The sequence below is a fragment of the Herpailurus yagouaroundi genome, unplaced genomic scaffold, assembly GCF_014898765.1.
Source record: "Herpailurus yagouaroundi ecotype Mexico unplaced genomic scaffold, PumYag 220, whole genome shotgun sequence".
In the NCBI taxonomy this organism is placed as follows: Eukaryota; Metazoa; Chordata; class Mammalia; order Carnivora; family Felidae; genus Herpailurus; species Herpailurus yagouaroundi.
The window spans coordinates 9,091,846-9,119,568 of NW_024412451.1; the positions used below are offsets into that span (position 1 = coordinate 9,091,846).

The following is a 27,723-nucleotide window of genomic DNA, read 5'->3' on the forward strand; positions in this document are numbered from 1 at the left end:
AGTTCCCCCATCTGCAACTTCTATGGTAGTTCACATATTAAAACTTGACCTGGTAGATTTTTCACACCCTCGATCTGGTACTTTAGTCCTGACAATAGGTCAGTTTAATTAGTCGAAGTTTCACGAGGCAAGGATTCAGCTGTATTTTCAAACTAAGCCTTGTAGTTTCAAGTAGTGTTATTAAATGAGGCATTTATATGAGAACAAATCAACTATTGCTAATAGTCACTGAGTTTCTGAATTCTGGAGGCAACCCGTAGGGAGAAAAGATAAATGTTTCAATTTGTTTACAAGGTAGGTTTTGTGAAACTCCTGCAAGTCAGTTAAGAGAAAATGTTTGCTTAAATCTGCAAAAAACACAACTATTTTTTAAAGGTTTTATTTAAATTCCAGTTAGTTAACATACACTATATTAGTTTGAGGTGTACAAGTGATTGTATAATTCCATACAACACCCAGTGCTCAACACAAGTGCGCTCCGTAACTCCCACCACTTATTTAACCCGTGCCCCCACCCACCCACCTCTATTCTGGTAATCATCAGTTTCTTCGATATAGTTAAGTCTATTTTTTGATTTGCTTCTTTTTTCCCCATTTGCTTGCTTCTTTATCACACACGACTGAAATCAGACGGTAGTTCTCTGATTTTTTTTCGTTTATACAATACTCTACCTCCATCCAGGTCAGTGCAACTGTCAAGATTTCATTGCTTTTTATGGCTGGGTAATATTCCGTTGTGTACACAGACGGTATCTTTCTTATTCGTTCGTTAGTCAGTGAACACTTGTGCTGGACTGTTTGAATCAAAAATGCTCACTGCCACTAATTCTCCAACTTCAACAATTCTGTGCCTTGGAAAGAATCAGAACACAGAACTATACTCATCATGGGCTGACTGAAGACAGGAAGGTCCCTCACAGCAATGCATCAGCTTCCCTAAAACGTCACACACGTAGAGTGGATCTAACCATAAATGGGCTTATATACCTGGGATATTAGTGCTTTGATGAGACCAACCACAGCACATGACTTGCTGATCCTATTAGTGTCCAGAAGGCTTCATCTCCAAAATTTACTCTTACATGTGACATTTTATAGCTAGGCCCACACCTGTGCACCATTCATTACCCCCTCCTCCATCCACTGTCACTGATCTATGTCTGGGCAATCACAGTAATTGCCATCCAAAATCTGTTCTTCAGTAACACACAATTCGACTGAATCATGAAGATAAAAGATGAATTTCTTAATCCTCAGAAACTCACCCCATTTCCAAAATCCTCATCTCTGTGACATTTACTCATTAGATGACACCACCAAGAGCTGCCTATGACTTTGGTGACAAAAGGGAGCCACCTCCAGTTCGCTTGCCACATTGAAAGGGTACCTCACATTTTCATTTCATAGGTCTTGTCTCTCTAAAGATGGTGTCATGGTCACGTTTTACTTATATTCTCATTCCACATCCCAGTGCTAAATGTCTGAATTAATACTGTGTCCCACTGGGGGCACCTGGGTGGCTCAGTTGGTTGAGCAACCGACTTCGGCTTGGGTCATGATCTTGCAGTTTGAGTTTGAGCCCCGCATCGGGCTCTGTGCTGACAGCTCGGAGCCTGGAGCCTGCTTTGGATTGTTTCCCCCTCTCTGCTCCTCCCCAGCTCACGCTCTGTCTCTCTCTCTCAATGATGAATAAACGTTAAAAAAAATAATTTAATTAAAAAAAAAAAAGTACCATGTCCCACTGGCCAAACATCTCTACGATCGCATTTAGGATTTCAGTGAGGACATTCTAGCCGCCAACACAGGCAGAAAATGTTTTTGATGCCTATGTAGCTGGAAACAAAAATGAGGAAAAACAGAACTGGAGATCTAGAGATAACTAGGAAATAAAACAAAATAGAAGCTTTATTTTTTGAAATGCAGAGAGTCAGTTGTGTAACTCAAGTGTCTTCTCTCCACAGGCAGAATTTATGCCAATTCTTCATCCTGTTATCTAGCTCTTACCTGGGGCTATATCACTCCCATTGGAATGTTTCCCTACATGCTTACTTCATGTTAAGTATCAAAACATTCCCCCCCTATGACTGGGGGCACATACCTTTATTTGGGGCCATAATGTGGTGCTTTAGAATCCCTGTGCAAGGTCCAGATTGGGTCATTGACTACAATAGGTTTAGGTAAATTCTGTGGGAATCTTCTCTAAGAGACACACAAGGGGAAAAGTTGAGGGGGGGGCGGTGGGTGGGAAGAAGTTATATCAGAAGTTACACTAGGGGTCGCCTGAGTGACTCAATCCGCTAAAGGACTCAGATCATGATCTTAAGGCTTGTGAGTTTGGCCCAGGTTGGGTTCTGCCCTGCTGGCACAGAGCCTGCTTGGGGTTTTCTGTCTCCGTCTCTCTCTGCCCCTCACCCTCTCTCTCTCTCAAAATAAATAAATAAACAATAAAAAAAAAGTTACACTAACTTGTGACTCTACAGGGTGTTATCTAGGGACCATACTAGTGAGAAAAGGCCGGTGTTAGTTCAAGTCCCTGCAAACTACTGGCTATACAAAATGGCTGCCAAGTGGCACCAACATGGAGTCCTTGAGCTAAACGGTCTATAATACCTCTATATAATCTATAATATATCCGTGTACTATCCCACTAGTCCCGAAAAGGAGAAAATGATACAATTGAGAAACTAGGGAAAAAATAATCACACATTATTTAAACTTTAAAGCCACTGAGAAAATGGATTTCTAGGTGTATTATTCCACTCCATTACAAATACGTGATACATATCATCAGTTTCCTACAACCTTAAATAAAAATGAGATAGGTTAACATTGGTGGTGGGATAATACTTCATTCATTACACATCCATGCCAACACGTTAAAAACCATTATGTTTTAGTAACTAAAATATATTAAGTTCACAAATAGACTAAGTAATGCATTCCAAATCCACTCTATAACCCTTCTTCAAAATACAGAATACAGGCATTCAAAAAGCATTGGTCTCCTGATATAATGATGTGGAAATAGTACTTTCCATAATTTTCAGGCCTGAGGTCCTTCTTAAAAAATGTCTATCTAAAAATCATATGCCGTTTGGGGGAAGCATTTGCTATCCTTTCTGACATCTGCGAGGATTGATCCATTTCAACCACATCAACTGACATTCTCTACATCGAATTTTAGCTGTTATGAAGATACGCCAGTATTTTACAAGACTGCCATGTCTTTTTTCTTAAATACCAGTTGGTAAAATAAAAAATACTTATCATATTCGGGAAAGGTTTTACTTTGAATAAATGGAGAAGATTGATGTTCTGAACACCTATCTCATTATAAGCATAAATAGCATCTCCATTTAGATTTTCTTCATATTGTACATCAGACTGTCCTCCATCTTCCATGAAAATTTAAGTATGCAGGAGTCCCACCTAATGAAAGACATCTCATATCTTTGATGCATCAACAATCAGCCACATACTTTCACACACCCACTAGGAATGAATTCTGCGATTTGAGAGTAGAAATACAATACTTGCTAGTCAAATATCTCAGGGTCAATGTAAGAAAAAAAAACACATTGAAATTAATTATACCTATGCAAAAATCCATCCACTTAAGCTTTTGAAGCATATTAGCATATATATTATCTAAGTGTTTAGCTTTGTATTTTTACTTATAAGGAGTATTTTGATGTAATGTCTAAATAGGTTGACTGACATAATGCTTGCCACTTGATTTGTCACCTCTATTGACATTTGATATTCAATTAAATATTTTCCTAAATATTTATATCTTTCAAGTCACTTTCCTCTATGCACTCTGGTGTTTGCTAAAATGTACATTAAAATGAAGGTCTTTGCTCATTCATTACATTTTCAGGGATTGAATCTGGTGTGCATTTGGATTCCGGTTAAAGGCACTGCAACTTTCTCTACATGTTACGGTTTCTAAACTGTTAAGATAGCTATGATGTTGAACAAATTGTGAGTTTCGGCTACAGGATTGCCACATTCTTTACTTCTGTAATGTTTCTCCTCAGCATAAAGTCTGTGATGCTCAGTAGGGTTGAGCCTAAAAGTCTTACCAGATTCTTTACATTGGTAAATTTTTCCTCCAGTATTAATTCTGTGATGTTGAATGAGGCTTGACCTCTGATTAAAGGGCTTCCCAAATTCTTCATATTTGCAAACTCCTCTCCAGTAGAACTTCTCTGTTCAGGAGTCAGGGTTTAGCATTGCTTAAAGGTTGGGCTACATTCTTGACATATGTATGGTTCCTCTCCAATAGAATTCTCTGTATGGAGTAAGGGCTGAGAAGTCCTTAATAGTTTTCTCTTTCTTTAGATTTGTAAGGTTTGCTCCAGTGTGAATTCCGTGATAATGAGTAAAGGTTAACCAGAGATTAAGTGTTTGGCCACATTCTTTACTTTGGTAAGGTTTCTCTTAAGTGTGTATTCTGTGATGTTGAATAAGATGTGAATACTGGATAAAGGTGTGGCCACATTCTTCACATTTGTAAGGTTTCTCTCCAGTATGAATTCTGTGATGTCGAGTAAGGTTTGAGTGCCTGTTAAAGGCCTGGCCACATACTTTACATTTGTAAGGTTTCTCTCCAGTATGGACTCTGTGATGTCGAGTAAGGTATGAATGCCTGTTAAAGGCCTGGCCACATTCTTTACATTGGAAAGGTTTCTCTCCTGTATGAATTCTGTGATGCTGAGTAAGGTTTGAGTGTCTGTTAAAGGCCTGGCCACATTCTTTACATTGGAAAGGTTTCTCTCTAGTATGGATTCTGTGATGTTGATTAAGATGTGAGTGCTGGTTAAAGGCCTGGCCACATTCTTTACATTTGAAAGGTTTCTCTCCAGTATGAATCCTGTGATGTCGAGTCAGGTTGGAGTGCTGGTTAAAGGACTGGCCACATTCTTTACATTGGTAAGGTTTCTCTCCAGTATGGATTCTGTGATGTTGGGTAAGGTATGAGTGATGGTTAAAAGCTTGGCCACATTCATTACATTGGTAAGGTTTCTCTCCCGTATGAATTCTGTGATGTTGAGTAAGGTTGGAGTGCTGGATAAAGGCTTGGCCACATTCTTTACATTGGTAAGGTTTCTCTCCAGTATGAGTTCTGTAATGGTGAGTAAGGGTTGTGTGCTGCCTAAAGGCCTTGCCACATTCTTTACATATGTAAGGTTTCTCTCCAGTGTGAGTTCTGTAATGTTTACTAAGGATTGAGTGCCATTTAAAGGTCTTGCCACATTCTTTACATTGGTAAGGTTTCTCACCTGTATGAACTCTGTAATGACCAACAAGGGTTGCATGCTGGGTAAAGGCCATCCCACATTCTTGACATTTGTACGGTTTTTCTCCTGTATGGATCCTGTGATGTTCAGTAAGATGTGAGTGCCTGGTAAAGAGTTTTCCACATTCGTTACATTTGTAAAGATTCTCTCCAGTATGAATTCTGTGATGTTGAGTAAGGCTTGAGTGGTGGATAAAGACCTTGCCACATTCGTTACAAATGTAACTTTTCTCTCCAGCACCAATTGTCTTATGTATATACAGTCTTGATGACTGACTATACATGTTCCCAGGTTTATTACGTCTGTATGAGTTTTTTCCCACATGCATTCTCTGATGATCAATAACATTGGAGGTCTGGTTAAGAGCTTTGTCACATTCATTATATTTATAAGGATTCTCTCCCATATGCATACTCTTATGTATAATAAGGTTGGAGCCTTGATAAAAGACTTCCCATTTATTACACTCAAAATGGTTCTCTGGAAAATGAGTAATCAGATGTTTATTAACATTTGACCCCTGGATAAATATCTTCTCAGATTCACTGTATTGAGCAATTATGTTTTCATTGAAAATGCTCTGGTAGTTTTGCAGGGTTGACTCCTCGGTGAAGGAACTCTCAAACTGATACCACATAGCGCTTTTTTCTTCATTTTTAAATCCCTGATTTTCAGAAATATTGGACTGAAAGGTCAATGCAAACCTATTTTCAAAATGGTTCAAATAATTATTTTCAGCCTGGACTAGGTAATTTTCTAGATTTTCCAAATTTGGATTCTGCATATACGTATCTTTGATCACTGGATTTGAACCATTGCTTACAGAAACACAAGGCTTTGCAGAAGTAGTTGACTTAAAAAGGGATGTCGTCCAGAATGTTTTATATCCTTCACCGTCTGGGGCGGTGAGATTCTCATAATGGGCAGTTATCTCTGTTTGGATACGTCCTTCATATCTCGGATGCTCTGCACTCTCTCCATCATTGTCCCAGTCTATCATTAAGTGTAAATTCTCAAGGGCACTCTGTTTATATCTACCCAGTGACACATTCTGAAAACAAGATTCTATGCACGGCTTTGGCAGCAAGCTCTGGGTGTCATTTGAAGATACGGCTGAAAGAGATCAAATAACAGAAAAATAAAATCATTTTTATCCAACTACTGTCAGATAAATACACTGACCAGTTCTAACATGCAAAATTAAAATTGATCGGAGAACTTCAGCAAGACGGTTGAGAAGCAATCATCAGGACCTCATTCTGCCGGCACACAGAAATTTGCATATAACGTGCTGACCACGTAGCCTAAGAGATCATTCTGGAGTACCGTCACCTGTAGTACACGTCGCTTTTCTATATGGCAAAAAGTCAGAAGTACCGTTTGAGAACAAAATTAGCAGAAGGAAGGAAATCTAAACATCAACCACAAATGAACAAAACAGGATATAGCAAAAAGGGGACAGTGTCAACAAGAAAAGGAGCTGGTGTTCAGAAAATATCAACAAACATGACAGACCTGTAACTAAATCAGCGAAGAAGGACAGAGAAGACCAAGTACAATCAGAAGCGAAAGCAGACACATTAAAACTGATATGACAGAGGGGCGCCTGGGTGGCTCGGTCGGTTAAGCGTCCGACTTCGGCTCAGGTCATGATGTTGCGGTCCGGGAGTTCGAGCCCCGCGTCGGGCTCTGTGCTGACAGCTCAGAGCTTGGAGCCTGTTTCAGATTCTGTGTCCCTCTCTCTCTGACCCTCCCCCGTTCATGCTCTGTCTCTCTCTGTCTCAAAAATAAATAAACATTAAAAAAAAAATTTTTTTTAATAAAAAAAACTGATATGACAGAAACAAAAATAATTGTTAAGAGGTGACCATGCCCACAAATAGGTATCCAAAAAAAAAAAAAAAAAAAAGAAAGAACCGGTGTATATGGGGTGCCCGAATGACTCAGTTGGTTAAACATCTGAAATGGCTGAGGTCAACATCTCAGGGTTGTGAGACAGAGGCCCACCTGGGGCTGCCTGAGGAGTGTGGAGTCTGCTTAAGATGCTCTCCCTCTATCTCTGCCCCTCCCCTGCTCTCCCACCCCTGTACTTTCTCACTCTAAAAAAAAATTAAATTAAATTAAATTGACTTCTGGGGAGCCTAGGCAGCTCAGCCAGTTTAATGTCTGACTCGGTTTCAGCTCAGGTCATGATCTCACAGTTTGAGGAGTTCTAGCCCCATGTTGGACACCATGTTGACAGTGCAGAGCCTGCTTGAGACGCTCTTGTCTCCCTCTCTCTGCTCCTCCCCAAGTTGCACTCTCTTTCTCTCTCAAAATAAATAAACTTAAAAAAAAAACTTACTTGTAAAAAAATAAGTATAAATTTCAAAAGGTGTAACATACCCGACTCCATCATGGAGAAATATGTAAAAATAAAATAAAATAAAATAAAATAAATATATATAATTTTTGAGACAGGGACAGAATGCGAGCTGGGGAGGGGCAGAGAGAGAGAGGGAGACACAGAATACAAATCAGGCTCCAGGTTCTGAGCCGTCAGCACAGAGCCCAACATGGGGCTCAAACCCACGGGCCGTGAGATCATGACCTGAAGTCGGGACGCTTCACTGAGCCACCCAGGCGCCCGTATATATATATATTAAAAAAAAAAAATCTCAACCTGCCAACAGCTAAGTAGATTAGATTGATAAAGAAATGTTATTTTTCTTTTAAGCTTATTTATTTGTTTTGAGAGGGAAAGGAAAGTGGGGGGGAGGGGGCAGAGAGGGAGGGAGAATTTCAACCAGGCCCCAGGTTGTCAACGCAGATCCTGATGCAAGGCTCGAACCCAGGACTGGAGATCATGACCTGAGCTGAAGTCTGATACTTAACCAACTGAGCCACCCACGAGTCCTACTAAAGAAATTTCTACAAACTTTCAACAATGAAAGGTCCTCTGCCAGACGATTCATTTAATGAGAAACAGATGAAACAAGGAGAACGTGCTTCCAATCTCCTCCAACATTTCCAAGAAGTGAAGATAAATTGTCAAAACACTCTCTGTGACACGACAATCACCTGGTTATCAAAGCCAAAGGAAGACACTACAAGTACACAAGATTACAAAGTACTACCTGTGAGGAATATTCAATACAAAGTCCACAATAAATTAAAGCAAAATGAATCAAAAGCACACTTCAGTATTTTACAACATAATCAAGTGGGAATTCTTCCTGTAACTCAAGGGTGTTTCAACTTACAGAAATCAAGAAATTTAAGACTGCACATTAACCAAGAGAAGATCAAACAGGACATGATGCTCTTAATTGTCGCAGAACAAGAGTATGTGAGCATATTGGAAAGCGTTTCATGATTTACAACACTCAATAGTAGGAACAGAAGAAAACTACCTCAACCTAATAAAGAACACAAACGTACAAAAGTTGAAATCTAACATATTCAAAGATAAAAGACTGAAAGTTTCTCCTGTGTGATCATAAACAAGGTAAGGAAGCAACTTCACCACTTCCGTTCGACAAAGTACTGGAATATTCTAGTCAGAACAGTTAGGCAAGAAAACATACAAAAAAGGAATCCAATATAAAAAGTAAAACTATCTGTTCACAGATGACATGATCTAAGAAAATCCTCAAGAATCCTTATTTCTTTTTTCTGTTATTTTATTTTTTTGGTCATTCCTTGTATTGTTTATTTCTAATTCTCCCTGCTAGGAAACCCATTTTCAAACTTTTTTATGCTATAAATGCTTATGTTAAGAAAAATTTCAGCAGCACCTGGGTTCAGTCAGTTAAGCATCCAACGTCAGCTCAGAGCATGATCTCACAGTTCATGAGTTCGAGTCCTGCTCCATGCTGACAGCTGGGAGCATGAAGCCTGCTTCAGATTCTGTCTGTGTCTCCCTCTCTCTCAATCTATCCCTTCCCAGCTTGCGTGCTCTCTCTCAAAAATGAACAAACATTAAAATAAAAAAAAAGAAAAACTTCAGATAAACAACTTAACACTACACTACAAGGAAGTAGGAAAAGAACAGAGCTGAGGAAGGAAATGACAAAGAAAAATTAAAAATAAATAGAGATCAGAATAAGCAAAAACATAAGACTGAAAGTAACACAATTTCCATCAAAATCCCAACGCCATTTTTGGCAGGAAGATCAAAGTCTGTCCTAACATTTATATGGATTTTACAGAATGACACATACACAGAGCAATCCTGAAAATACATCGAGATCATGTTGCTGGCAGCACACTTCCTGATTGAAAGCAACTACAAATCCATAGCTATAAAAATAATGAACTACAAACATAAAGAGAAGCATAGAGGAATGGAAACACGTAGGTGAGTCACATGCGTACTTCTCCAGTGTTAACGTGTATGAGAACAAAGTGGCAATCTTGTTAAAATTCATATTCTGCTTTGGATAGGTAGGTGGGTTCCGAGTCTCCACATTTCTAAGCTTGAAAGTGATGCCAACCTTTGGCTCAAGAGCCATATTTTTGTTTCTTTTCTTTTTAATTTTTAACGTTCATTCATTTTTTGAGAGAGAGACAGACAGAGCATGAGTGGGGGAGGGGCAGAGAGAGAGAGACAGAGTCCAAAGCAGGCTCCAGGGCTCTGAGCTGTCAGCACAGAGCCCAATGCGGGGCTTGAACTCATGAACCACGAGATCATGACCTAAGCCAAAGTTGGATGCTTATCAGACTGAGCCACCCAGATGCCCCAAGAGCCACAGTTTTAGGTTCCAAAAATAAACATAAAAAAAGAAGAAATCGTGGATGACTGTGAACTTAAAGACTATTGTAGAAATTACAAGTTTTTTTTTTTTTTGAGACAGAAAGAGACAGAGTATGAACAGGGGAGGGTCAGAGAGAGGGAGACACAGAATCTGAAACAGGCTCCAGGCTCCGAGCTGTCAGCACAGAGCCCGACACAGGGCTTGAACTCACAGACCGCAAGATCATGACCTGAGCCGAAGTCGGACGCTTAACCGACTGAGCCACCCAGGTGACCCTAGAAATTACAACTTCTAACGTCGAGAACAGAAACAATGGTTCTCGAACATTTCCTACACACTGTATACCATTATAACACTTTTTCATAAACGTACCCATGAATCCACAGTAACCTATGAGAACTGTTCATCTTTCAAAAGACTCTCTTGACAAAACTTCAGTAATAGCAGAACCTGAGTTTTAGCCCAGACTGCGTGCCTGTGAATTCACCTAAGAGAAACACGCAGACCGTTGTACAGACACAACCTTCAAGGAGATTCACAGGTTTCAAAGTGACTGTGGGAATGGAAACACAATTAAACCACAGAACTGATCCACTACAAGAGGTAATTGAGGATAGAACATAAAACACAAAAATTCCAAATTTCAAGAAAGGAATAAAAATGGGGTGCCTGGGTGGTTCAGTTACAGCTCAGGTCACGACCTCACGGTTCGTGAGTTCAAGCCCCCACACTGGGCTCTGTGGTGACGGCTCAGAGCCTGGAGCCTGCTTGGGATTCTGTGACTCCCTCTCTCTTTGCCCCTCCCCCACTTACGCACTGGCGCTTTCTCTCTCAAAAATAAATATTTAAAAAAATTTTAATAAGAAAATAATAAAATAAAATAAACCATGTTTTTAAAAAGAGCATGCTCTAATTTCTAGCTAAAGCAATACGTGACTGAGCACAGTGTTCACAGAAAAGAAGAATTAAATGTCAAATTAGTTTCTTAGTATGAATACAGGAAAACATCATAAATAATAAAAAATAGAATATAAGGAGGGGTGCCTGGGTGGCTCAGTCAGTTGGGCAGCTGACTACAGCTCAGGTCACTATCTCGCGGTCCATGAGTTCAAGCCCCGTGTCAGGCTCTGTGCCAACAGCTCAGAGCCTGGAGCCTGCATCTGATTCTGTGTGTCCCTCTCTCTGTCCCTTCCCTGCTTGCTGTCTCTCTCTCAATCTCAAAAATAATAAACGGTTTTTTTTTTTAATTTTAAATAGAATATAAGGAAAAATACAAAAAATGGAATACAAGTAAAAACATAAAAATCTTGGTAAATCCAAATCCCAGTATCTACATTAGAATATTAATTCTTCACCTAATCAAATTGTTACAGTAAAGTGTGAATAACTTGGATGATGCCACTTCCAAGAAGCAAAAACACCAGTAACTAAAGAAATCTTTTTTAATGTTTGTGTATTTTGACAGAGAGGGAGAGAGGGTGGGTAGAGACAGAGAATACCAAACAGACTCCATACTCAGCATAGAGCCCGACGTGGGGCTGGATCTTAGGACCCCGAGATCACAACCTGAGTTGTCAAGAATCAGTGGCTTAACTGAATGAACCACCCTGTCCCCTAAAGAAATCTTTCTTAGTGTTCTTCTCCAATTCAGAAGGAAGAAGTGAAATGTAGCAATTAAACTATATGGAATTGGATATACTCCCTGAACACTTCTTTCCATATTCAAATTAATTTTGAACATGTCATTTTGTACAAACTGTTCTAAAAATCCCTGAGCAAGTTATATGAGCAACAACTAATATACAGCCGAACAAGGAAAACAGAGATGTTATACAATTAATAGCTAGGTAGACAAGACAGGATTTGCCTGGAGAGATTTTCAAACCAAGATACATGAGATTTAAGAGAAATAACTTCAATACGATGTAGAGAAAATTATTCCCATTAGGTATCTCTTAACATTTTTGTTTGCTAGAAAACCATCAATTTTTAAACATATTTTAGAGAAAGACAGAGACAGAGTGCAAGCAGGGGAGGGGCAGAGAGACAGAGACAGAATCTGAACCAGGCTCCAGGCTCTGAGCCATCAGCACAGAGCCTGATGTGGGGCTTGAACTCACGAAAAGTGAGATCATGACCTGAGCTGAAGTCAGACACTCAACCGAGCCACCCAGGCGCCCCTAAAATCATCAATTTTGAAATTTGGAAATTATCTCTTTTGATGCAATATTTCCTTTCCTACTGAAGATCTAGGTACAAACACCCACAAACATAGGCACACGTGAACTTCTTTCTAGTTAGTTCTGGGACTCCAAAACCTATCTTTAGCTTAATATAACCTATTGCATTCTGCACATATCAAAACCAGAAAAATCTGTGTTCTCTATGCTCACAGAAACAAGAGCAAAGAAAAATAGGAAAATTTTATAAATAGCGATTGAGAATTCAGTCGGTATGGCTTAGAATTCTTTTAATTTCAAAAGCACTCTCAACAAACCACTACAAGATCACAGTAGGAGTCTTGGTCAAATACCCATGATAAGCATTCAAGAGTCTTTCTTGGGGCACCTGTGTGGCTCAGTTGGTTAAGTGTCTGACGTCGGTTAAGGCCATGATCTCATAGTTTGTGACTTCGAGCCCTGCATCAGGCTCTGTGCTGTCAGTGGAGAGCCTGCTTGGGACCCTTTCTCTCTCTCAAAATAAAATAAACTTAAAAAAAATTAAAGAAATAAAAGAGAATCATTCTTCTGATAGAATGATCTGTGAGTTCTGCTTCCCATGCTTTACAAACGGAGGCTAATAATCAAGTACATGTGGATGTACGATAATTTTACACCCTTTTACGGGAAGAGTTAGCCAATCTTTCCTCAGATATTTGGGAACATTTCTTTATGTCAACCACATAATATTCTTGACTTCCACGAATGGCCATTTTGAAGACATCCATATTTTGAGGCAATTCCAATGTTTCCTACTTAAACGGCAACTGGCAAAACTATTTAAAATTCTGAGTTTCTCAGTCTTACTTTAGCGCAAAGAATGATGCCCTGAACACTTACTTCATGCTGACTTTGTCACTCTTACACGTCAACCACAAACAGGATCCCCACATGGACCCCCCTTTGTACAGTCAGTATACACAACAGCCTCTTTGATCTTTCATGGAAAAGTAGGTACGAAGGTGCCTGGGTGGATCCGTCAGTTGAGCGTCTGACTTTGGCTCAGGTCATGAGTTCAAGTCCCCCAATGGGTGAGCATAAACCCCACTTCTCTCTGCCCCTCCCTCACTTGTGCCCTCTTTGTCAAAAAAAAAAAAAAAAAAAGGAAAAAGAAACGAAATGTAGGCACGAGTGTATTCCTCAACATAAAAGAGCGCCTCAACAATCAAATCATTTTCATGCACAGAAGTAACACAGGCATAGCATGAGATGATTTCAGAGTAAAAGTAGGGACACCTGGCTGGCTCAGTGTGTTTAGAGTCCAACTCTTGATCTCAAGCTCAGGTAATGATCTTGGTTTGGGACATGGAGCCCAAGGTATCTCCCCAGGATGTTATTACCTCTTGTTGAAAACTTTTGATCAGGAGTTAACAGCTTTGCCACATTCTTTGCAGTTTAGGGTTTTCCTCCATTATGTGTTGTCTCATGTTCAGAAAGTCTGTAGTTCTGTTTAAAGGCTTTGTCACATCATAGTTTACATTTGGCAGCCTTCTCCCCACTACGTTCTACTTCGGGTTGGAAGTTTTGAGTAGTACTTTACTGCTTTGCCACATTTTGTAGGTGTGTAATATTTCTTCCCATTATAAAATCTGTGCTGTTGGGGAGCTTGGTTGGATCCGATGGTAAAGTGTTTGAATCTTGATTTCAGCTCAGGTCATGATCTCAAGGTCCGGAGATCAAGCCCCACAATGGGCTCCATCTTAAGATGCTGCTTAAGATTCTCTCTCCCCCCCCCACCGGACTTGCGCACACGCTCTCTCTTTAAATGAATGAATAAACGAGTGAGTAAAATCTCTGCCATTGAGTGGGTTTTGAAGTTAAAGGCTTTGCCAAAGTTACTACATTTGTAAGTCTTCTCTTTAGTAAGGATACAGTGGTACAGAGTAAGATTTGAACTTTCGTAAAAGACTTCCCCACATTTATTATTTTTATGTGGGCTCTTTGCAGACTGAGTTCTCTGATGTTTATTAGGATTTGACCCTTGATTAGCATTTTCCCAGATTCACTGTATGGGTAAGTTATGTCTCCATTATAAATACCTCACTAATTACGGAAGATGCAGTCCTCACTAAAGATCTCCCTATGTTCACAACACATGAAAACTTGCTGCAAACTAAGTATTATGTGATAACTATTGAGCAGTGAAATCTGGTTAAAGATGCTACCACGTTTACCAAGATTAGAGACTTTGGAACAAGGGATTATGTGTTAGTGGAGGAATACGAAACCCACCGAAGAGAATTTCTCAAATCAATCATATTTAGAATTTTTATCTTCATTTTGAAATGTCTAACATTTCAAAAAAAAAAAAAGTCTAACATTTCAAAATGTCTCGGTGAATGATTAATCCAATTTTATGTTTGAAATGGTTACTTTCAGTACGGATTGGGTGCCTTTCAGATTTTCCAAATGTCCTTTAAGAGAATGTGTATGTTTAAAAAATGGATTTTGGTTCTTGTGTTCAAAGACATTGCTCTGCAAATATAACAGACTTAAAGGCAGTTCTCCCAAGTGTTTTACACCCTTGATCTCTTCTGGCAGTAGGGATGTCATTATGGATAACTGTCCCAGCTTGGTTATATCCATCAGAACATCCTTTGTTCCCTTTACCAACCCCCATCATCATCCCTGTCATTAAGTATAAATACTTGGGCAACAGCTTCCATATATTCCCAGCACTCTATAGAACGAATCTTCTTTGCCTGTCTTTGCCAACAAGCCTAAGAGGTTATAGAGAGACACAACGAAAAGATACAAAACAGGTTATCTTGCTTACTAAACTCATATGCATGGTCATTAAAATACTGATGTGCAAAATTAACCCCCATCATAGGACATTAGGAGAATGGAGAAATAGGGAGCACCAGGACTTTGATCCTCCATGGAGACAAAATGGACCATATTACCTTTTTTTCAGTGCTCTAGAAGCCAGTTAGGAGAACACAGCACAAGCATTCAAGTATGAATGAAGAAGAACCACACTGAAGGGACAAGGAAAGTTTTTGACAGTTGTGCACAACAGCTGCTCACTCTCCCTGGCACTCCGTGGGCAAGACCGTGAGAAAAGTCTCAACACTCTGCTCAGGAAAGAAAGACATAAGTGAACTGTGTGGGAGCAATAATCTGGCTGCTCTGCAGCTGCCCGGGGACTTGTTTTTTTGTCACGTGTGACACAGAATGAGAGAGCCCAATGATACACTGTGGTGGCTGCTGAGTCCCAAGGCGAGCATTTGTCCAGACATTGGAGAGACTACAGAGCTGAAGACAGAGAGGGGAAGGTATCACAGGCTCTAAAGAAGTAACTCCACCTCTGTAAACTGAGAAATTAACAAAAACTCAGACAACACAAATGCCCAGAATACATGTGACAAGCACCAGGATTATTGTGATTTGGGTTCTCCTGTACAAATCAAGTTCAGAAGAATGGGCTCAGAGGCTATTTCTTAAATTCCCAAATGTGAACAAAAGATCACAAGGCATACAAAGTAGAAAAACTACTCCAATCAGAGGAATAAAATAAATCTCCAAAACTGGCCCTAAATTAAAAAAGAACTATTAATTACCTGACCAAGAATTCAAATAACCATCACGAAGATGCTCGTGGGAGGAGAGAAAACAGGGAACTAAATGATGTCAGGAAGACTATGCATGGCCAAAATGTAAACCCAAAGAGATGAAAAGTATAACAATCAATCACCCTAGAAACTGGGAGCTGAAGGGTATAATCACGGAATTTAAAAATACATCACGGGGTCACCAACAGATGTGATCCAGCAGAAGAAAGATCAGATTAACTGAGAGACCCCTTGGTCAATGATCTATTGAGAGGAGCTAAGAACAAGGTGGAAAAGGACAGAGTCTAGGGATTCATGGGACACCACCAAGTGAACCCAGAAATACATTAAGGGAACCTCATAAGGAGAGGAGAGTGAGAGGGGGCAGAGTTTACAGGAAGAACTACAGGCTTCTACTTCCAACATATGTGGCAAGAAGAGACAAATTCAAGAAGCTCAGTGAGTTCTAAGTAGGATAAATGTCAAGACATGAACCCACTAACACATTATAATTAATCTATCAAAATTCACAGGTGATCAGAGAATTTCAAAACAGTATGACAAAGGAATCTCATACAAGGGAGCTCCTGTAAGATTATTGGTAGGATTCTCAGTAGACCTTAGGGGAAGAATATTATACTATTAGGACAATTCATGTATACAGGATACAACATTCAGTGAACACTAACCAAGGGAAAAAACCAACAACGTGTGTCACGAAGTATGTGTGCACGATATTTATACAAATACATACATAATTTTACTGGTAAAGTGCATAAAGTGGATTCATACTTGAGTTAAACTCACAGTATCTTAAAATCTAAGTTGAAAATTGTCATCCTACCACAAAATACACAGGCAAAAATGAAATCACAACTAAATAGTGTTGTGGAAGAGCCCAACAAAGGAAACACATTATTCACAACTGCAAAACCATAATAAGACAAAATTTACCCCAAAAAAATTCTACATAAAAAATAGTTGAGGGGCGCCTGGGTGGCTTAGTCGGTTGAGTGTCTGACATCGGCTCAGGTCATGATCTCGTGGTTCGTGAGTTCAAGCCCCATGTTGGGCTCACTGTTGTCATCGTAGAGTCTCCTTCAGATCCTCTGTTCCCCCACCCCACGCCTCTCCCCTGCTTGCATGCTCTTTCTCTCTCTCTCAAAATAAAATAAACTTAAAAAAAAATTTTTTTGGGGCGCCTGGGTGGCGCAGTCGGTTGGGCGTCCGACTTCAGCCAGGTCACGATCTCGCGGTCCGTGAGTTCTGGCTCGGAGCCTGGAGCCTGCTTCCGATTCTGTGTCTCCCTCTCTCTCTGCCCCTCCCCCGTTCATGCTCTGTCTCTCTCTGTCCCAAAAATAAACGTTGAAAAAAAATTAAAAAAAAAAAAAAAAATTTTTAAATAGATGAATTTTTAAAAGGCAACCTTCTATATAACTATAATTTTAAACTATGACTGTGTACCCCTAAGAAAATAGCATTTTCAATTACTGGTAGGACTTCCTCAATGGTAAAATGAAAAACGGTATTCATTAAAAGCAACCATGGAAAGTTCTAATGAAGAATATTACGAATAAGCACTGCAAAGACATTAAAAAATTGTATTATGTTATTAGAATATTCCTCCTCTTACACAGAATGTGAGGCTATAATCCATTCTTTAGAACCAAGCAGACAAAATAAACCTCTTTTATTTGTAAATAATGAAACACCACCAGAGCTGTAAAATATGTTGACAATCACTTTATGAAAAATAAATATTGGGGATTAAATTCAGAAACATTCTGAGGAAAGCAGAAGAGAAACCTATTATTGTTTATTTTTTACTGAAGTAAAATTACATTATAAAAAAAGCTTTTTAAAATATGGCAATTTTACTAATTATCCACCTTACTTCTTATAAGCATATGCCAATGGCCTATCAGAACTTTTGATCTAAAAATTCAGAGATTAACAGAGCGCCTGGGTGGCTCAGTCGGTTGAGTGTCCGACTTCAGCTCAGGTCATGATCTCATGGTTTGTGGGATTGAGCCCCACATCTGGCTCTGTGCTGACGGCTCGGAACCTGAAGCCTGCTTCAGATTCTGTGTCTCCCTCTCTCTCAAAAATAAATAAACATTAAGGAAAAAAAAGGCTTTTTAAATTTAGTGATTAATCTCATATATAACTAATCAGAAAACAAGAACACAAATGACAAAATCACAAGAACTTATAGAAAATAAAATTATAAAATGATGCAATTATTAAGAAATATGGTGATAATTGAGACTTTATGATAGGCTGTGAGTTCTAAGCTCTAAATGTTGGAGCTCCCCTGGGGCATTAATTTCTGTAGGAATTCTAGGATACACATAGATCCATTAAATTATTTCACCATTGAGGAATGGAATGCAGAGTGAAAATTCCTAATTTTAGTTAACAGAAAGACAAATGAACTTTTGACGTGAAATAAAGGATTAGATTTTCTTATTTTAGGGAGGTGCTTTGTTATCTGATGAAATTACTGAGTCTCAGTTTTGTATGATTAAGATTAAAGCCTCCATAACATTGGAAAGGTTAAACAAGAAAACATGTGATATCTGTCTCCAGTGTTCTCGGAGTTTATGCACCAAACCCCAATATGGCCACCACTATCCTGACACACTTCTCACATGAGGCAAAACAGAACCTAGAAATAGCTTAGAATAGAGTTCGTCAGAAATATGGAAACTTCCCCAGGGCCCTCAAAGCAATGGAGAAGCTCTCAGAATATGCAGGCCCTCACACTCCAAGGGGAGTCTCCTCCTGGCCCTCACTGTGGACATGATGGACCATCACTGGAGCTGAAGGAGAATTCTCAAAGAATGTAAGAGCCGGAGGTGTTAGATAGCAGATGGCTCGCTGTGAGAGACATAAAACTAGCTAATTTCCATTCAAGGAGAGCTGCTCAAACCACATTTTAAGGCCTATCTTCCTCCTTCACGACTGGTCCTCACCTGTCATCTGCTTCACTCATCCCCACCTACCTGGGGGTGTGGCTATGGTTTCCTTTTCGTTCACATCACACAGCTCCTTCTTTTCCTCCAAAAACATGACCAGGTCTGGCTTTGACACAGCAAGACCTGTTTATTAGAGAAAAGGAACAGAGTATTGACGGGGATTCTAACTTTCGACCCACTATTGTGCTCAGCGGACGAGAGAGGCCACTGTGTAGAATTTTAGGAAATAATTTCCCAAAAGCCATTGCCCAAAAGTCCCTTTACAGCATGCAGGAAGGATTTCCAATGTTCAGATCTTGACCTCCACTTCCAAATACTAGATACAATAAGAGGGAGAACTTGGAGTCAAACACGTGGGAGGTACCATTTTATGCCATTCAAGGTTTATAATTGCCGCTAATCTACAGAAATGAAGATCTTACATGAAAGGGGAGGCTAAAGCTGAAAAGGAAACATCAGGAAGGTATTTCTCTACCTCTACAAACCCCTACTTCTTTCCCTCACTGCAGGGATCTGAATCCCAGCCATGCAAAGAGGAAGCTTTTTCAAAGGAAGGAGCAAAACCCTGAGTGTGGTTTGGGAAGTCTGGAAGGAGTTATCCTCACCCAAGAAAAGGAGGTGTCCGTAGTTCTCTAACATCACATCCCTGTACAGTTCCCACTGAACGACGTTCAGGAATCCCCACTCGTCCTGAGAGAATTCTATGGCCACATCCCTGAACGTCAGCAGTTCCTGCAATGAATACCACAGTTACCAAGTGACCACAGGCAGAGGTCATAATGGTACCTAAGATGAAAGAGGGAGTTAATGTCACCAGCTGGACCCCAAGACCTGACTTTCACTGCTTACCTGCTTGCTCCCACTGACCTTAAATCCCTCAATTTCCTTTACCTCTTCTTTCTACCATCTTCTACTTCAGGCAAAACCCCCCCATGGACTCAGTCTCCTATGGGAAAACAAAGTATCCAACAAAAGGTAATGACTGCCCCGAGGAAGAGCTTGGGCTGGCCCAATAAGAACTTAGCCCCTGACTCACACCTATTGCAGATGGACTAAAGAGTAACCCAAGGAGTGAGAGTTGCCATCACTCACCTCTACGTATGATGGCAAGGCTCTCCTTTCTCAATATCCACCCTAATCTTAAATAAAAGGAAACTGTTCCCCATTCCTCAGTGAGCCTCTGCTCTGGAAATTACTCCCTTTCTCCTAATTTGCTGAAAATCAAGTTTCCTTTACGTGACAACCGCAGCTGGTGTAGTTTCTCTCTGTGAGTCAGCAAAGGATGAACTCATGTTAGTAGTTGTATCAGGAGAGCTGGTTCTGGGCTAGGAGAATTCCTCGCTTTATGCAGTGATTTTTAAGACGGTAATATGTTCCCATGTATTCTCTAATTTTGAGATAACAGGCTATATATGATTCACAAAAACATTGTAAACACTGTGTTTACCCAAGAGGATTTGTGAAATAAAGGCATCAATACAGGAATACGCGTTTTTAAATACTGCATTTGTATCATATAGAAGCTGTGTCTATTTCTTAGATGGAAAGTTTGAGTGGGTTACAAATATGCTTACCAAATTCTAAGGTGAATGAGAATTTCACTACCGTGTATTAAAGATCTTGTTAAAATGCAGGTTCCGTTCAGGACTTTTGCGGTGGTATCTGAGTCTGCATTTCTAACAAGGCATTCATTAGCCTTTGGGCCAAGGGATACATTTTTGAATAACAAAGGCAGAACTCCAAGGCAAGAATTCTTGGAGGGCTGGTAACTGAATGGGTTTTATGGCAATTACAGGTTCTACTAGAAGAGCAAGAAAGCCAACAATTTTTTCTGAGCATTTCATACTTATCAGTGAGCATCTAAGTTTCTCGTAAACTAATGAAATATAAATAATACTCTAAGAGAACAAACTCGTTATTCTTTTATTTTCATGGAGTATTTTGTCAAACATCCAATATACAGAAGGGATCAGGTTGTAACCCAGGTTATCTGCCCTACAAGTCATCTGCCCTACAGTTGATCTAAAATGACACACAGGTCAGTATACAGAGAGGACCCTATAAAATTGTTCATAAAGGTGTCAAACCTGAGGAGTGATGGAAACAAGCGATCCACACGAAATTGATGTACCTTTTTACATTTCCTGCACACATCCATACATTTATTTAGAAAGTAATTAAATACACATTAAAAATGACAGAGTAGAAAACGGTCATGGTGACTTAAACATTTTCAATGACAATAAAACTCATCTCTTTGTGCCTGACAATGCTTCTTTTATTCACAACGGCAACACGAACACACAGAATGAAATAACTGTTATATCTGAGTCCAGTATGGTGATGGATAGAAGCAGTAAACTGTTCACCGTTAGCCCAGAAAGCTGCTCTGTAGCCTGCATAGATTCCTTAAGGATCAAATACGTGCTGGTTCCTGCATTCTTACAGGGTCTCGCGGCTGCTTACACATCTCATCGATGGCTAGTATCGAAATGAATGATAAGCACCAGAAGAATCTTGCAGAAGTAGCTTTCCAAGTAGAAATTCCAAGAAACACTGATGCTCTAATACTCCCCACATGTCCCCTCCCACTTGAGCACTTTGCAGATAACCCCCAGCTGCACACGGCCAACCTGCAGCTCTTTCTGCCCAAGGTTCCTGTTCCCAAGCTACTGAAATATAATTAGTAACATGCACCACAAAACGTCTCAAGAATTGTTTCTTGACAGTTGTGCTCAAGGATCCCACAACACAGTATTTCACCGAGGGAGACTTTTGTTTCAATCCTCCTTTTTGATCTATTTCATGATTTTAAGACACTCAAACATGTTTATTCTGTGGTTCTTCTTTTGCTGAAAACACAAAGTAAATAGAAGAGGATGCCTGTGACAAGAGCGTAGAGTAAAATAGAAGCCTACAGGACCGAGGTCTGACTGAATTAGAACCTCCATTCCCAGAAGTCACTATCTCTACTACACAAGTGTGTAAACTGAGGCGATGTGGGTGGGCCCGGGAACCAGAAGTCAAGAAGAATTCTTGAGACACAGTCATTCCAAAAAGCTGCTTCCATTAAAGCACGGGGACAGGATCTGCACTGAGACAGTGAAGAGAAATAATCGTCTACTTTTAAATTCTGGGGATGAAAGAAGCTTGGACAGGAATTTTCACATGTTAAAGAGGACTTAAGGGATCCTGAAGGTCTTGCTATGGTCAAGCTAAGGTGGTTGTTGTTTTTTGCCTCTACCTGCAAGTTGCCAGGAAATTTTACTGTATCTACGTTTTTTTCCGCCTTTGTTCTCCGTAACAGAAACTACAAGCAAAGAGAAACTCAGGAGAAAAAAGTTTCCAGTTTCGATGTGATGGTTTCTGCACATCGCTCAGCAAATCCATCTAAGGTCCTTTAGGAATGAAACAAGGGAATATGTGAATGAAATCTGGTGGAGAACACCGCGCCAAGTTAAACAACGGAACATCAGCTGTAAGGAAACGATTTGATGTGTCCGAAGGTCACATGATCACTGGCGCGTTCTTGTGGCTCCCTAACAGTAAATCAGAAGATAAATCTAATTATGAAAACAACCAGTGGATTTATCCCAATTTCAATCACATATCGTTTCCACGTCCTATAATACCTGGTATATTTTAAATAGAGTAGCCTTTTCACATTCTAAAGACCAAGCCTGCCCTTTCTTATTTGCAGAACTCTCGGAGTTAATCTGGGCCTCATATCCATCTTGTATTTATGTTCATTTTCTTAGTCCGGGATCTACACAGAGCTGATAAAGCATCCAAAGTGGACCTAAATGGGAAGTGGTTTTTTTTCCTTGACTGAACTACCAGGGCCAGACCCCATCAGCAATAGGAATTTTGAACTCCCCAATTTCCCCTGGGGATCTGTCACAAGGAACATTTTCAATACTTGCAGGACTTTAACTCCAAGTGACAACTGTCGAGGCCCTCCTGGAACCCAGGTCGCAAAGGGGACAGAGAAGGCTCTGGGATATACAGGAACAGTGTTCTAAAGACCTAAACTGGAGTATGATTCTTGAAAAGGTTTAAAAAATCAGGTGAAAACAAAGCAGAAATATCAGGACTAGAGGAACCAACATTTGCAATTTCTCAAAGCACAGAATTTCAGGAGAGAAAGAGGACGCGGCTTCTGACGTGGGACGCCAGGCTTACCTGAGAACTGGCCATTTTCTTCTTCTTGCACCTCGTCCGCTAGATTTCTTGCTCGGTTGATTTCGGTGATGAAATCACGGTTGCATCAGGAAGAAAATGCCTTTAAAGCCACCAACACAGCCTCTTCACCAGTTAGCCGCACGCCTGCAGGCAGGACATTGTAATGCAAAAACGGCCCAACTTCCTAGTCCTTTGTGTCCTGAGCTATTCAGGAACTCTGAGCTCCCACTTGGAAACCTAGCTCTGAGTTTCCCCTTCTCTGCTTGCAGGGGGCCTCTTCTCCCACAGACACCCCCAAATTAGACTGCAGCATGGGAACGTGTGCTGCACGGACCTCACCCTCCCCAACTCCTACAGAGGAGACCCCATTACCTCTCCTTTAGCCAAAGCCTGCACTCAACGTTCATAAATTAATGGGAAGCCGCCCCGCGTAACCCTGGCCTCATTCTGAATCACCTGATGCAGTTAATTAAAATAACAGTGGGGAGGCGCGCCAGGGTGGCTCCGTGGGTTCAGCCTCCAACTCCTGATTTCGGCTCAGGTCATGATCCCAGGGTCATGGGATCCAGCCGGTTGTGGGTTGCACGCGAAGCAGGGAGCCTGCTTAAGATTCTCTCTAGCTCTGTCCCTCCCCCACTCACGCTGTCTGTCTCTCTCTCGCTCGCTCGCTCTAAATTAAGAAAAAAAAAAAAAAAAACACTTGGGGCGCCTGGAGACTCAGCTGTTTAGCGTCCCGCTCTTAATTTCAGCCCAGATCATGATGCCAGGGTGGTGGGATTGAGCCACGCGTCGGTCTCAGCTCGGAGCGTGGAGCCTGCTTAACATTCTCTCTCGCCCTCTGCCCCTCCCCCCCCCGCCTGCGCATGCGCTCTCTCCCCTCTCTTAAAAAAAATACCGTGCATGTATAAAAATAAAACAAATAAAAAATTGCTATCCTTCCCACCCACACCAATTGACAGAATAGGAGGGGGAGGGCAGCTGATACCTTTTTTCAAACTCCACACGTGACCCTATTGGGAAGCATTTGGGGAAGTGACCAAGCAAAAATCAGTAACCATGGGTATTGTTGTCACCCAGATTTAAATCCACGCCCCCTCCACTGATCAGAGTTTCTGGAGATTTACACATTCTCCCTCTTTTCTCTACACGGAGGGAGACACTCATTCAAATGCAGCCTCCCCTTATACATGCAAATGCCTCTTACAAAAGGAAATTTACACCAGGTTTCAGAGCTTTTCATTTGTCTGCTGGATCTTTAAAATAACCAGCCGAGAATAATCCTTAGGGCAAAGAGACATATTTTGTGCTGACAAAATGCTTCCCCCCCCCCCCTCAGTAGGGAAGTGTTTATTTTCCTAAGTCACTGCCAGTTTTCCAAAGCGAACGTGTATTTTCCACTCCCATCAGTAACACATGGGAATTCTAAATCCTCCCAATTTTCGTGTTAATTTGGGGTTATCCTTTTTCCTTTATTTTAGCCTTTCCAGAAAATATTCAGGGCTTTCTCACTGTAAAACATGAAGTGATCTTACTACAGCTGTCGAATACGCTTAAAAGCATAATGCTGAACAAAAATCAAAATGACTGCATTAAAGCATCAGTAAGTCTTGACATTAAACGAAATACCAATTTTTCCTCTCTTCCACAAACCTCCCCTCCTCCCTTTTCATTTAGCCTTTTTCTTCAGGAAGCCGGTACCACCCAGAAAACCTGATGAACAAGGCAGGCAACACAAACAATTCCTGTCGAAACCGGATGGATCCTGTATTTCCCTACAAACCCCCAGCCCCTGCCTCTGGGTGGGCTTGCAGCTCTGAAGGCCCTAGCCAGCCTCAGCCTCCCAAAGCAAGAAAGCTACTGTTCCCCAACTCTGTCTTATCCCAAACTCTGTCTTCACGCTATTATTTTTGACTCTGAAGCACAGAGGTCAGTTTTTGAAAACAGAATGAATGTGCAGGAGAGGAAAACATTTTTCTCCATCTGTTCTCTCTTCTTTGGTGGGTCTAATAATTGCAATGATGTAAGACAGGTTCACAAAGGAAAAAAACTAATTTCTTAATTACGGGAACCTCAAAGATACCAGGCTCAAACACAGGCAGCTGACGCTTATATGCCATTTTGAATTAAGCAGAAGGGGGTAGGGATTTAGAATTTCAACAAGGTGGAAATACATTCACAGGAAAAAGAAAACAAATATTTGTTACACGTTTGCCATGCCAGGCAAGCAATTATTTATGATATAAAAAGTTAATCTCAAAAAAAAAAGTTAATCTCTGGTATTAGCTCTTTTCCTGGTAGAGAGGTCCCTCATCTAATTTATTCTTGGGATGTATATCAGCCTCAGAAATAAAGGAAATCCTTCCTTATGCAGCAACAAAATAAACTTAAAGCACCTTTTCTCAAGTTAAATAAGCCACACACAGAAAAATATATACTGTAGGAAATCACATATATGTGGAATCTAAAAGAGACAAAAATTATAAAAGATTAGCATGTTCGTTGCCAGGGGCTGAGGACGGGGAAATACTCGGACATTGATTCAACTGGTCAAGATTTACTTAATGCAGGATGAGTAAGCACTGCACGTTTACATCTCGATGACCAGAGCTCATACTAGTGTCCTGTATGCTTGAAATTTGCTAGGAGAGGCTATCGAAGTGTTCTCACTGATGTGGAGAACAAAGGCAAAAGAAAAAATACTATTTTCTTACGACTCACAGCCCACTGACAAGTCGTTGAGACGGGCAGTGTGGCTTTTCCTCCAGGAACTCACCTGCCTCAATGTGGACACTTTGCCAGGGGCAAAAGGCAACCTTTGTGTGACATTAGCCCCACTCCAGGATCCTGTAAATTCTCCTTCAACACATAAAAACCCTTTTGGAACCTTCCTTTATCTCTACTCCCCAAGTCATATGGTAGCAATTACCCTCCAAGCTTATGGCCCACTGATATACATCTGAAGGGTCTCATGACTGAGGCTTCACTAGACAGTAATAAAAGACCTTTTCCTAATAACATCTAGACCCTCAAGTTCGTGAAACCTTGTTTCCAAATTCCTCAGAGACTTAGGCTGTCCCTAACCCCCTCCCAACTTGAAAGTATATCCTCAGCCACTCCTACTAACCTCAGTGCAGCTCCTTCTGCCCACAGGTCCTGTCCCCGAGCTTTATTAAAACCACGCTCTTTGCACTGAAGACCAGAATTCTTTCTTGTCTGTTCACTCCCGAACCCCAACATTTTCATAGCATCACCACACACACACACACACACACACACACACAGAAAATCTTTTTTTTTTTTTTTTAATGTTTTACTTTTATTTTTGAGACAGAGAGAGACAGAGCGTGAGCAGGGGAGGAACAGAGAGAGAGCAAGACACAGAATCTGAAGCAGGCTCCAGGCTGTCAGCACAGAGCCCGACGCGGGGCTCGAACTCACAAACCGTGAGATCATTACCTGAGCCAAAGTCAGACCCTCAATCGACTGAGCCACCCAGGTGCCCCCACACAGAAAATCTTAATTGTGGAAGGTATGGGATGTTTATTAGATCTTTTGTGGTAATGACTTTGTAAGCAGGACCCAAGGGTGCAGGAGCACCTCGTTCCAGTGGCCCCAGACAGACCCAGTTCTGCCACTCATGGCTGACCAAATCCAAGGGCAAGACAGAGGACTTTTGCTGCCTCAATTTTGACCTCAAACTTCCTCACTGGGTTCTTTGCAGCTTGTCTCCTGGCTCAGGAGGAAGACCCTGAGGACAAAGTATCCCTCAGGGGAACTGGAATTACCCCTCAAGCCACAAGCACTGCCCTGAGCCAAAAGACCCCACCCTGGACTGACTCCCAGACAATGACAGATTTAACCTTCACTGTCAACCTGCAGGCACCCACTCACTTTTGCCCCCCTGCTTCCCTTATATAAACCTGGAAGTATATCTAGCACATTGGAGACAATCTGAGACATTAGTCAGCCATCTTCCCAGTGTCTGCCTCCCTGAAATAACTTCCTTTGTCTCACCACCTCTCGTCTCTCTGCCTTTGGATTTTGTCAGGAGCAAGTGACCAAACCTGATCTGATTGGGACCCTGGAGACACGTGCTCTTGCACCCCATCCCTGAATACCAGCTAACAGCAGAGCAATGAGTGGTGGCAAAACCAGAAAGGGATTTTCGTCAGGGAGGCCAACACCGAGAAGGCAGTGCACGGACATCTCAAACACGGTCTCCAAATTACGGGAATAATCCTCAACCTTGAAAAAGGAAATAGATCCTTTCAAATTAAACAACACACTTCAAATGTGAGGACATTATGCTAAGTGAAATAAATGAATGAGACACACAGACACTGAATTACTAACGTGACTAACCTAATGGAATGAACCTCATGAAAAAAGGAAGGAATGAAGGAAGGGAGAAAACAAGGAATGTGGCAACAAAAAAGTAAGAAAGGAACAAAATGTAATTGCCTGGGGTTTAGAATAGATACAAATGTGGAAGGGGGCGTCTGGGTGGCTCAGTAGGTTAAGCATCCAACTCCTGGTTTCAGCTCATGTTATGATCTCAGGGTTCATGGGTTTGAGAGCTACATTGGGATCTGTGAGGACAGTGATCTGTGAGCCTGTTTGGGATTCTCTCTCTCTCTCTGCCCCTCCCTGGCTCATGCTTGCTCTCTCGCTCTCTCTCTCAAAATAAATAGATTAAAACAAAACAAAACAAAAAGATACAAATGTGGAAGTAGTTGTATAACAGGTATTCA

The 27,723-nt window shown here is 40.9% G+C and overlaps 1 pseudogene; it reads right to left on the bottom strand.

Moving 5' to 3' along the window:
- Nucleotides 1–1,880: 1,880 nt before the first annotated feature.
- On the bottom strand, nt 1,881–23,337 carry LOC121018807 (zinc finger protein 724-like; annotated as a pseudogene).
- Between the last annotated feature and the right edge of the window lie 4,386 nt (nt 23,338–27,723).